Here is a 10,069-nt window from a genome sequence, read left to right as displayed (position 1 = left end):
TGTAATGAGACCCACTGTTTCAATAGTACCTAAGGGGGTGCTGTGTGTTAAAATGTAACTAAATTGTGATATATTCAGCAACAATGGTCAAAATTACTAACTGCATAGTTAAGTAACTCATCAAACTGGTCCACATTGGCCACAATGGTGGTCCATTTTGACTGGCCCACACTAGCATTTTACATTTTTGGTACAATCATTGCCCTATAGCCCAGTCCGAGCCTGGCGGCTCATCCATTTTGGAGGAGTTAAGGAGCCAGCCCAGTGAAACAGTGAGCACTCCCTCAGCTGCTTTTTCCAGCTGATGGAGTTCTCCTGGGCTAGCTGAACTGTCAAAGGGAAAACGGTTTCCCTTTGACAGTTCAGTTTAGTTCCCCAGCCGCACATGCTCACTGAGCCATGCAAGTGCTGGGGTGTTTTTCTTTGCCAGCATTTCATAGCTAATTGAAAATGCTGGCTGGGGCACTGCATGTCTGTATGTCCGAGGAGGAGCTCCTGCGCCTCCTCGCACATGCGGACAGAGCAGCCTGGAGCAGGGTGTTTCAGCACACACACGCAGGCCAATACAGAAGGTATGTTTATGTTCATTGTTATTATTTAAACATGTGTATGGATGTGTGTATGCTTATGTTATGAGTGAATGTATGGTGATGGATGCTCGTGTCAATGATAGAGTGATTGCTGTATAAATGTGCAGCGCCTTGCATACACATGTAATCATGTTGATTGTGTTATGCCCAGTGGGGCCCAGGGGACAGGGATGATATCTTTTTACTGGACATCTATTGTTGATGTCATGCCTGTCCCCTGGATCCCCAGCACCAATTGCAAACTGTTTGGCTCTTTACCCATTTTTTTGTTAAAGGTATGCTCTAAAATGCAACATTTTAACCCATTATTTAAAAAACATTCACAGGGGGAAACCCCCCCCGAACCCTCTTTTATTGGTTCTGGCTCCCTCACTATGCTCGGTCACTATGGCTTTTATGGGGGAAATAGTTATGCCCCTCCACTTAAAAAAATCACCAGCCACCACTGGCCCTCATACTGTGTTGGAAACGGATGGGGGGAACCCACGTACTATGGTGGGAGCACAATGGGCGGGAACCATGGGATAGTGGTGGGAGCTGAGTGGGGAGAGCCCAGGGTGTGTGATGGGGTGCAGAGAGACCAGGGACTGGGTAGGAGTGGGATGAGGGAGCCCAGCGACTGTGATGGGAGCAGGTGACGTAGCGCAATATATACTGTCCATTTGGCATTTCTGGGGTGTCCCGACCTGCCCAAAGTTTGCTCTGGGGGGCCCCAGCCAAAATTCTTTGAAGACCACTGGCCTAAGATGAACTGCCCTGACGGCACTGAATCAAATGCCCCACCCCTGAGCCTCACATCACCAAATCTAGTGATATTGTCCGCCTTTCTCGATGACGTTCCTGAGCAGCGTACTCAAACACGCCCAGTCATCACCTACGTGACATGACGCACAACCCAAAAATCAAAACACAACTTTGCATGACACAGCACGGCACAATTCGAAATACTAAACCGTACTTTAAAAAGAAACAAGACTGTACAATTTGTAAAGTACATTTATTTCACAATAAACGCTCTGACAGCATCCGACTATTGCCATATTCAATCAAATTTGAAATTTCTTTCTCCGCTCGCAATTCAAAATGTTTATCATGAGTCACACGCTGTTCTTTTTCTGTACACAAGGTGTTTGTTTTGGATAAAAGAAGCACTTGGGTCGCACAGTGTATTCCAGGGCTTGTGCATCAACTTTAGACTAGACCACCGTAAAGGATGTTATCTTGCTCCTAATCACTAGTACAGCGTAAGGGCATATCTGCCCTTGCTGATCATCCCACAAAACTGTCACACACATCCAGTTGTTCACAAGTAGCTGGAGCTGCAGATTAAAAAATCTGTCAGTTGGCATATGGAATCTATGACAATCGCAAAATGGCAAAATATACCTGTTTCGGAAACATAATAGAAATATGTCTCACTAGCCGATCATTATTACAATTTGCTTCCGAGAACATTGCTATGTAGTATGATCAACTCTAAACGGGATACGAAAGCTGACGCTACAATTCTATGTGCTTATACATGGCATTTAAATGAAATATTAGCGGTGAACCTGGGAGAACTGATTAGTGGTCGACATGCATATCAATGCTGGCATGCCCATCTGGACGGTAAAAAGAACATTACACACAAAGGTTATACTTGCGTTTCATTGTAATATGCCACACAGAACAAACGACTTCAATGTAACCCACAAATAATGCTCAGATAATGATAAGTTGATGCTTGTTTGAGTATAAAATCATCCAAAATTAAACTTACATTACATTCACCATTTCCATTCTCTTGGCGTAATTCAAACCGTAAGGCAGACTCCGTTTGCACCAACAATTTTTCATGAACTGAATTTACATGTTCCTTAGTCTACTTTTTTAATATATAAGCTTATCATATCTTTCATTATAACATTCCTCCTTCATTCAATTCCTTTTGGAATCTTCCCTTTCTCTCAAGGTCAAAAAACTATTGAACCTTATACTGTGTGTCCGATGCATGGGCTTCCTGAGCTCGCAAACAAAAATTCAAAGCTGGTGACCTTCACTCAGAATCAAAATACATTCTTACTTTGAAACAACTTGCCACACCGCATCCATGAGAACTGTAATTCTCATGCACATGCTGGGCCGTCTTTGCATCAGGCAGTGCAGGTGGCTGACTGTAGGGGGTGCCAGTCTGACTCCATTATTACTTTAATTATATTTTAACACAGACATGAATCGCCCTTTCTTTGCTGTGCTCTGGGTGTAGCACATCATCAATTTATAAACATCAAGCGTCATTGCAAAGTTTCCTTACCCCTTAGCAGTGGGTACTGTATCACTTCTCTGCACAGTGCTTTTAGACTGAAAACTTCACTCATTTTCAAGTTGATTGCATTATTTCAGTGACAACACAGAAGGTGAGGCAGAAACGTAAATGGTGCACTTGTAAACATAGATTGTAATTCAATCAACCACTTCTTCTGGTCCTCCACAGGACTGTTCATGAACATCCTAACTGTTCGCACTTTCGCAACAAAAAACACCAGTTTTTTGCTTCTTGCAGCCATATCCCATCCCATCCTCATCATCCCTCACCTCCCCAGAGATTATTTGATAAGTTTGACAAGTGCAATGTTGTATTTTTCAATATGTTTATACCGCGATGTCTGCGGGCACCAAGCACGATCCAAGATGGCGGGCGTTTCCAAAAATCTGACACACTTCACGCTCTTCACCATCCAATCAGGGGACACGTTGCATGTCCGCAGACATGACGCAAGCCGAATAGCCAATCGGTGTCCTGCCTGCGGAGCGAACGGGGAAGTGTGTCCGCGGAGCGGACATAGATATCACTAATTTTTTGTGATCTACCTTTTGGTCGTTTTTTAAAAAAAACTACTGGACAGATTTTCACCAAATTTACAAAAGCACGCTTTCGGGACCAAGCCGCTGCTCCTGCCGCAAATTTGGTGCTAATCCGTCCAGCGGTTTGGGCTGTAGGCGTACGCACATTTTTTTCCCCATTCAGTCTATGGGAAAAAGAGACATTTTGGGACCCCCCTACAACTTTGCCCCCCCCACCGGGCCAAACCTCACCAAACTTTTTCAAATTCAGAGTGGGCCATATACTTTTTTTTGCAAAGTTTGGTGTGGATTCGTCCAAATGGAGCGAAGTTATAAGCCGCCCAAAAAGTGCTCTTCCTATGGGATTAGCAACTTAACCATAACTACACAGCCACTATATCAAGCCTATTCTTAAACCATGCCCCTCCCCTCCCTGCACTAACCTGAGGGCCTGCCCTTTAGTTCCCCCGGCCCAGGGCTGTAATGTGCAGTCATTTTCCTGTGGTACATTATCATCCTTCGCCAGGCTATGAGCGGAAGGGTTGGGATGACATAACCACACAAGGGATCCTGCCACCTGGGAATTTCCTAAAATGACTTTGCAAACACATTTCAGCTTGGATTGTTTGCATGCTGGAAGCACAGCTGGAGTGCGAGCACTGTGAAGCATAATTGAGTTGCAAATACATTTACAACGGGAGCTGGAAATGCTTTTTCAAGTTGTGCGCAGGAAACGTAAGTGCAGACAAGACAGGATTTACACCTAGAGCTAAAAGCGGCAGAGTGCTCCTTAATGAGGTTAAGCATGTCCTGAAGATTTAAGTTGCTTTTTTTTTTCCGAGGCAGCCATAAACCTGTTTTGGAAGGCTCTCAAGTAGGCCGGCCATTTTTTTACATTGTTGCACTAAAAGAACGTTACATCATTCTGTGGACAGTTAAATGGACCCTGTCCGTGTTCCTCGTATTTTAAGGCTCCTCTCAACTCTTTCCGTATGTTGTCAGCAGATAAGTTTGTTTCTAGCAAATGTCCACGAGAGCCAAGTTCTCGTTGACTTGCGTGGTCCTTGTATTAACTAAGCCAATTTCAGCAGCAGATCTACTCCCAAATATATCGGTGCTTGTGGGGGCGATATTTAATTAACACTTAGCTGACAGCTGGGCTGAGCAAAACGTTGCATAGTCAGGTTTGGCGGTATAGGTCGAATGCCCCCTGATGCCATTCGTGGAATTCCTTTTGGACATGTATTGTATTTATTCATTCCTGTACTTGTAATGCGCCGGAGCGCACAGGTATCAGGGTGCAGAAATCAGTGTCATCTGGTTGGTCGCTCTGAGCTTAGACGATACGACAGGGACTCAGGGAACAGGGGGCCTGGCTGGGGGACAGTACATCTAGACTTTGGTCATAGCAACAGATGAGACAGCTACTCGGAGAAATCAATAGAACTTTTTCTGGTTCTGCAACACTGAGAGATGTATTCCAACCAGTCAAACCCTGCAGTCTGCCTCTGCTGATCATCAGATGTGTGTGGAGATGCGACTTAAGCACATGTTCCAATTGTCTGACGTGCCGACAACTGTAGCATGTTCACAGCAGATAAGAACTAGTCACGTCCCCCGCAATGTCCACATCATCTCAAAAGCTGTAAACTTTCCATGCTCCACAGCTCTCTAATATCCTTAGATCTCACCTCTTCTCTATGCGAGGTCTCGTGACTCAATCCATTATATATATGCTCTACAACATCTCCTTGGGCGGAATTAGGCATGGCAGCATTTCTGAACAAACAGAGATACTTTGAAAAACAGCCACTTCCTCCGCAGAAGCCCTCTCTTCTCTCAATCTCTACTTCCTTTATGCACTCCTCTCTAACACATCCCTAAACCACCCTGTACAGGGAAATGGAGAGCTGGCTGGAGAGCTGTGTGAGGGACTATATGTCATTGTACCACAAATGGAGACACAGCTGGAGAATTTGAAATTGGCTGAAGGACCCTAGATTGCCTCCCCTTGGAATGCAAATCTATGCATTGCTACTTCACAAAGCTTGTGGTTCTGCCTATAACTCAAGGCACAACATGGCACATTAATAAAGCGAGTGATACAATTATTCAGTAATACATTTGAAGACCAGCACTACCAATACCACATGCCACACCACTAACCAAACAGTACCTTGAAAATAAGCATACCCAGCTTAGCATGGCATTTGCCTAGAAACAGAAGTACATTGAGCAAGAATGGAGGATAGAACAGGGGCAACGTGCTGGTCTGGGAAGCAAGACCACACAGAGCAACAGAAGTTTAAATCCCGGTTTCTCGCTTAGAAACCGAACTCAGGTATTAAGCGCATTATACCTGTTTTTGAATATAAATAAATACATCACTGCCCATGCTCTGTTTCTAGTCCCACACCACCTCCAACAAGGGGCACCAGTGAACAAAGGAACGTGCTTCAGTGACCCTCCACACAAAACGGTAAGCAGACCCTTGGAACTTGGCCTGCAAGCATGTCGAACTGGGCCAGCAACGTGCTTGCCCCACACTGCCTGCACGGTCACGAGCGCCACTTCTGCTGGCCCTGGAAACTTCATGATGCCAGTAGCCCACCTCCTCCATAACAGTGAGAGAGTCACTGCTGCCCTTACCCTAATGTAAATGCAACCCCTTACACTAATGCTAATCTTAGCCTTAGCCTAAGACTTCTCATAGTCCTTAATCTACCCTAACCCTTAGGTTTATCCTTTCCTACTCCAAACCCAACATCACCAGCCTCCCTAGTTCCCTAACCTTATCCCATCCCCTAAATCTAACCCAAACCCTTACTCTTTTAGACATAGCCTTAACATGACATTTACCCATAATCTACCGTTACTCCTTGCCCACCTCAAACATCACCAAGCCACCAAAACCACCCTGACACAAACCTCTACTCTAATTCAAACCAACATCTTTATCCATAAACCCTAGCCTTACCTTAGTGCTAAGCCCTATCGTAACCATTGCACTTACTCTAAGCGAAACGAAGCAGTCATAGCCACACACAACCTGCTAATGGCCTAACTATGTCACTAACTGTATTGCCTTTTCAGCTGCATCTTTACAATACTTTCTGCTGCTGACTATTTCACTGCAAAGGTACTGTAATTAGTATGTTATCACTCACCAAATTATAATTGCCAATATTTGTACTGAATACCTTGCTGACATCATATGTGTGCTATGCAATGCAGTTAATGCAAAACACGCGTTCAGTGCTTTTACCAATACAAACCATACACAAACAGGGAAAACCTTGAGTAAAATTCACGCATGAAAGAAACATTACACTGCCTTTTTAAGACGGGTAGGTACGTTTCTGTTATTTGTGTTTATGCTTCCTGTGACTGCCACTGACTCATAGCAATTCCACAGTTCAAATATCATCCCGGTGACATCAGTAAAGATTATGATCATCAATAACTTTATTCCAAATACATTCATAAACGTGTAACGTCACGTCAATAAAATGCATATACCACATAAGACAAATACAAAATATATGAAACCAAAATAAATAATAACACTCATAATGATATCTTTCTTTATCTTACATGTAAAGGTGCTGGAGGATAGAAAGGACTCCAACAAGTGTTCACTTCTTTCACCTGCATCAAATAATGGAATATGACATTTCCTAAAATTATATAGTTTCAACAGTGGTACAATGCATATGTTATTTTTTATTTTATTTTATTGGACATTTGTATTGTGTCTATACAGAGGTGTTTCCAGGTGCACAAGACATGATGGGGGTGTGGGGGAACATGGCAATAACAAAAGTACAACAACAATGAACTGTTATATTGGTCTTGTGACACTCCTACTGTACAAGTGCATGACAATGCGATAAGTGCAATGGGGTGGGGAGTAGAGAGAGAAGTGCAGGAGTGGGGTGCCCCCACGGGTGGGCAAGTGCTGGTTGGCCAAGGCGGCAAGTGCCTGGGGCAAGTGGGCTTATGGGGGGGTGCAATGGACGGGGAGGACCAAGTTGGGATAGTCCAGGAAAGGGAGCCTGATGGCAAGTGCTGGCAAGAAGGCTGGGAGAACTGGTGGCGGTGTGGTCTGACCCCTAAACGACTCTGAAGAGACACAGCCCCAGTAGCAGCGGCAGATGGAGAGTTTAGCACGGGAGCAGGAGAAGAAAGGAAGAACAGAAAAGGAAAGTCTTGAGAAGTTTCCAGAGCTTAAGAAGATCTGGCTCATATCTGAGGGTTGGAGGGAGGCAGTTCCAGGGGGAGGCACCAGCCGAGGAAAGGGATCTACCTCCCACTCTCTGCTTGGAGAAACATTTGACCTGCAGAGCGTTGGAGCCAGAAGACCGAAGGGCTCTGGTCGGGGGGTATTTCGGGAATGAAAATTGGATGTAGAGAGGTCCCATGTCCCAGACAGCCTTGTGGATGATACAAAGGGTCTTGAATTCAATCCTTTCTATCAAAGGGAGCCAATGGAGAGATTTTAGAGCTGGAGAGATGCAGTCCCTGGGCTTCAGGCCAAGTATAATTCTCACAGTTCAAATCTGGATTAGTTGAAGGGGGTGAAGGGAAGAAAGAGGCAGGTTTAGGAAGAGGCTATTGCAGTAGTCAAGCCTGGAGAGAACCACGAGTCTAGAGACATTGAGCTTCTGGGGGAAGGTGAGGAAAGGTAGCATGCCCTTGAGGAGATGAAGCTTAAAATTGGACTTCATGGCAAGGTAGGGGATGTGTGGAGAAAAAGAGAGAGAGGAGTCAAAGATGATCCCAAGGTTTTTTGCCTCACAGGTGGGTGAGGGCAGAGTACCAAAGGTGTCTGGCCAGAGAGTGGGGGGGGGCAGGGAGCAGGTATGCCATTGAGAAGGATCTCTGTCTTACTGGCATTAAGGCAGCGATCATTGGCAGAGTACCATTTTATGGTATGTTATGTTACTTTGCATTCATATAGTGCCTTGTGTATCATTGGTATGATCTCAAGGGGCTGGAAGGTTGAACGCCCTCGGGAACCGTAGTTCAAGTCAGTAGAGAGAGAGAGAGAGAGTCATAAGGTGCGTGGGAGAACCGGATATGTGTGCATCTGGTGTGGTACTCGTATGATAGCTGCTTCTTAGTGGTAGGTGCAGTGGTTGGGAGATCAGGAGTATGTATTCATTCTGGCGGAGTGATACCCAGACTGATTTCTGGCTGTGTTAGGCCTGACGAGATGCATAGGCTAGCAGGTGTGCTGAGCCATCTGTGTTTAATTAGGATGATGAGGAGTATGTGGCGGGTGTTAGTATGAGAACAGCTATACCGAATGTGTCATAGTATCGCTGTGTTCTAGTTGAGTGGTGGTGTATAGGAGAGAGTAAGCATGGTGATGTGATATGGTGGTTTTCGGTAAGGTGCTTGAGATCGAGAGCACATCTGAGCCATTTATTCTATCAGTTTTATTCACTCTGTCCGTTCAATCGGCTCTGTCTGTTCATACATTTCACCTGGTTCTTCATTTGGTTTACTAATCTTTCCATTCAATCTATCATTCTATCGTTCATCTACATAAACTGTTCCGCCATCTCCATCCGATTATGCCCACTCCATCCGTTCTATCCACTCCATCCGGTCCGCCATCTCGATTCGTTCCATCCACTCCATCCGTTCCATCCACTCCATCCCTTCCATTTACTCCATACGTTCCATCTACTCCATCCGTCCCTTGCGCTCCATCCATCACAAGCACTCCATCGGTTCTATGCACTCATCAGTTACATGCACTCATCAGTTCCATGCACTTTATCCGTTCCATGCATTCCATCTGTTCCATGTACTCCCTCCATTTTATGCATTCCATCCGTTTCTATCCGTAACATCTACTCCATCCATTCCATCCGCTCCATCCGTTCCATCCACTCCATCCGTTCCATCCACTCCATGAACTCTGTCCACTCCATGCACTCTATCCATTCCATGTACTCTACCCGTTCCATGCACTTTATCCGTTCCAGGCACTCCATCTGTTCCGTGCACTCCATGTGTTCCATGCACTCCATCTGTTCCATACACTCCATCTGTTCCATCCACTTCATCTGTTCCATCCGCTGTAACCCTTCAGTCCATTCCATTTGTTCCCTCTACTCTGTCTGTTCGATTCTCTCTATCCGTTCCCTCTACTCTATCCGTTCGATTCTCTCTATCCGTTCGATTCTCTCTATCCGTTCGATTCTCTCTATCTGTTCCATCCACCCTATCCATTCCATCTACTCTATCCGTTCCGTCCACTCGATCCATTCTGTCCACTCCATGCATTCCATGCACTCCAACCATTCCATGCACTCCATCCATTCTTGGACAAGATCCATTCCATGCACTCCATCTATTCCATGCACTCCATCCATTGCATATACTCCCTCAGTTCAATGCACTCCATCCATTCTATCAGTTCCATGCATTCTATCTGATCCATGCACTTCGTCCGTTTGATCCACTCCAACCATTCGGTCAGCTCCATCTGTTCCACCCACTTCATCCGTTACACCCACTTCATCTGTTCCACTTATAGCTGATGGGCAACGTGCTCGCCTTGGAAGCAAGACGACATGGAGCGCCACATGTTCGATCCCCGGGTCCACGCTTAGAAACCTCCGGGTATTAAGCGTGTTATA

The sequence above is a fragment of the Ambystoma mexicanum genome, chromosome 8 (genome assembly GCF_040938575.1).
Source record: "Ambystoma mexicanum isolate Mex_15411 chromosome 8, UKY_AmexF1_1, whole genome shotgun sequence".
In the NCBI taxonomy this organism is placed as follows: domain Eukaryota; kingdom Metazoa; phylum Chordata; class Amphibia; order Caudata; family Ambystomatidae; genus Ambystoma; species Ambystoma mexicanum.
Note: the sequence above shows the minus strand (reverse complement) of the source record.